The 2500-nt window shown below is 45.3% G+C and overlaps 1 protein-coding gene across 2 annotated transcripts in view; it reads left to right on the top strand.

The window, feature by feature from the left end:
* Positions 1–2500, top strand: part of LOC122263671 (unconventional myosin-Ie) — an 88966-nt gene that overhangs the window by 11059 nt on the left and 75407 nt on the right. The window contains exon 1 of one of the 2 annotated variants that reach the window (XM_043032249.2): positions 1462–1540. The exons of the other annotated variant lie outside the window; for it this stretch is intronic. The gene's annotated coding sequence lies outside the window, so the exon portion shown is untranslated. Of the gene's footprint in view, positions 1–1461; positions 1541–2500 lie in introns of those variants that run through there. 2 annotated transcript variants of the gene reach the window in all.

Genomic DNA, 2500 nt, shown 5'->3' with positions numbered 1-2500 from the left:
ACCTTACCTTGCATTAGAATCTGTTATTAATTTCTCTAGTTAATTTCTTATCTACACTTACGATGTTGCCTGATCTAAATCCAATACGGAATGTTTAACCTATTTTCAAAATTTGTTTCCAAAGTTGGCCTACATGTTAACGGCATTTGGAAAACGATTTTCTTTTGTTTTCCTTACATTCAGAAATGTTTGAACTATTTCGGCAATGTATATCGTTTGTTATTCTTTTTAAGGTTAAACTTCCCAGGCTGTTCGTACTAACGGTTTGTAAATGCTAATAAATCCTGGTTCCTTGTTATTTCTGCTTAAATACACACACACACGCACACGCACACGCTCACACACGCACACGCACACGCACGCACACACATACGCTTACACACACACACACACACATCCACACACACACCCACACACGCACACACACACACACATCCACATCCACACACGCACACGCACACACACACACGCATCCCCCCCCCTTTCTCCTTATCTTTCTTCCTTAACCCACGTTTTCACATAGTTTTTAAGGCCAAAGATGAAACACTGATGACTAAACGAAATAAAAATCGGCCGCAGACATCGCAGCGGATTAATCTTAGGTTCGTAGTTATTTAAATCACTCGAGCTTTCATAGCAACCAACCCAACCGTCAGTAGCAAAGAGAGAAAGATTTGTCATTTATTATTAGTTGGCGGTTATCCTTCTATATCCTTGACATCAGTTAACTTTACTCGCTAAGTACACAAGTTCAGAATCAGCTGATATATATACGCACACACGCACGTGGTTGTGGTTGCGGTTGTGGTTGACGGAATCGAATAGGTTTCCGAGAACAAGCCAAGAGTTGGTTGGACCCAAAAGACCGAAAATTTCTGAGCGTGATTACAGTCAGCATTCCCCCCTTTGCATTTTCTGTTCCCCGTCGCGATGGTCGAAAGTTCGTCGGCGTGGGATGGGGTTTCCGACCAAGACGGCAGGGCGGGCGGGCGGCGCTCGTCCCCCCCCCCCTCCCCCTCCCTGGCCAAAGGACATGCGGGTCTTCTTGTCTAGTAGCAACCGAGGAGACAAGAGTGCTCTGCTCGCTCGCTTGATGTTTGTATCTCGTTGTAGGACGTTTTAAATGTGCGTGGTAACCATCATTACAACAACAACAATAATAACTAAACGTGTTGTCATCAATTGAGAGGTTATTATTATCGTCAACCACTATTCTCGCGGTGTTCCCACTTCGTCCATACTTTTAGCTCGACTTTCCCCCCCGATAAATAGATCGTTCCTAAGCAACAGACAAAGCTACCACCCATACCAACACTACCACATTACAAAGCATACAAACAAGCACAACCCACAAGCAAAATCCATACCACAACCTCTCCCCAAAACGGGAAAAAAAGCGAAAGTGGGAAAAGAGCGAGGCAATTGGCATCCGCGAGGTGGGCGTTGGGTGGCGCTCGACGGGTCTCTCTCAGGAGGACTCAGTGTGGCTTTACCGCCTCGAGGAAGAGGAAGTCCTCGTCGGAGCTCCGTCGGTTCCTTGGTGTGTGGACATGTGATCAGCTGAGGAAATGAGTGTGGAAATGATGGGGATTTTGATATTCTGAAACGGTTGTGAGATTTGAAAACTATTTCGACTATTGATTTGGTTGGTTGACTTATTTTTTTGGGGGGAACTGTTCGGTGATTTTGTTTTTTATATAACCAAGTGTGGAAATGAGAAGGGAGTGTTTTTTTTTATATCGCCTTATAAAAAAAAGAAAAAAATGCCGATCACCTGTCTGAGAAAATGGTGCTTCGGAACAGGATGTTACAGGACCTCGTGACGCAGAGACAGATCATCATATGCGGCCAAGGTTACGTGCAGAACACAAGCTTGCAGTGAATTATTGTTTGATAAGAAAATTATTATAAAAGAAAAAGTAAAAAATATAATGTTTACGGAGACGTAGAAGAACGATAACCTCCATTTTAAGTGAAAGAAAAGGACTTTTCGTAAATGTGTAGAGGCATGAGTTCTGGCATAGGCATGCCATGCCCTGCCATGCCCTGCCCGTGTCACACGCCCCTCCCTTGCCTTTTATTGCCGCGAGGGTGAATCATCTGCAATTGCGAAGTGGGAATTCAGGAGAGGGTGCCCTTGCGGGCCTCAAAGTTGAGATTGTATACGTCATCTTTTTCCTACGTGCATATGCTGTCAGAGGGAAGGAAGGGTAGACATGCACGCTAAACAGTGTGAGTGTAAGTGTGGGTTTGAGTGTGAGTGTGGGTGTGGGTGTGTGTGAGTGTGAGTGTGAGAGTGTGTGTGAGTGTGAGTGTGAGAGTGTGTGTGAGTGTGAGTGTGAGAGTGTGTGTGAGTGTGGGTATGTGTGGGTATTAGTGTGTGTGGGTGTTAGTGTGTGTGGGTGTTAGTGTGTGTGAGTGTGGGTGTGGGTGTGAATGGGTGAGTGTGTGAGAGTGAGTGTGAGTGTGAGTGTGAGTGAGTGTGTGAGCGAGTGTGTGT

Source organism: Penaeus japonicus, unplaced genomic scaffold, assembly GCF_977035675.1.
Source record: "Penaeus japonicus unplaced genomic scaffold, GWHDUDI00000001_assembly GWHDUDI00000037, whole genome shotgun sequence".
NCBI classification, from domain to species: domain Eukaryota; kingdom Metazoa; phylum Arthropoda; class Malacostraca; order Decapoda; family Penaeidae; genus Penaeus; species Penaeus japonicus.
The sequence above is the reverse complement of the archived record's forward strand: the minus strand, read 5'-3'. Positions and strand labels throughout refer to the sequence as shown.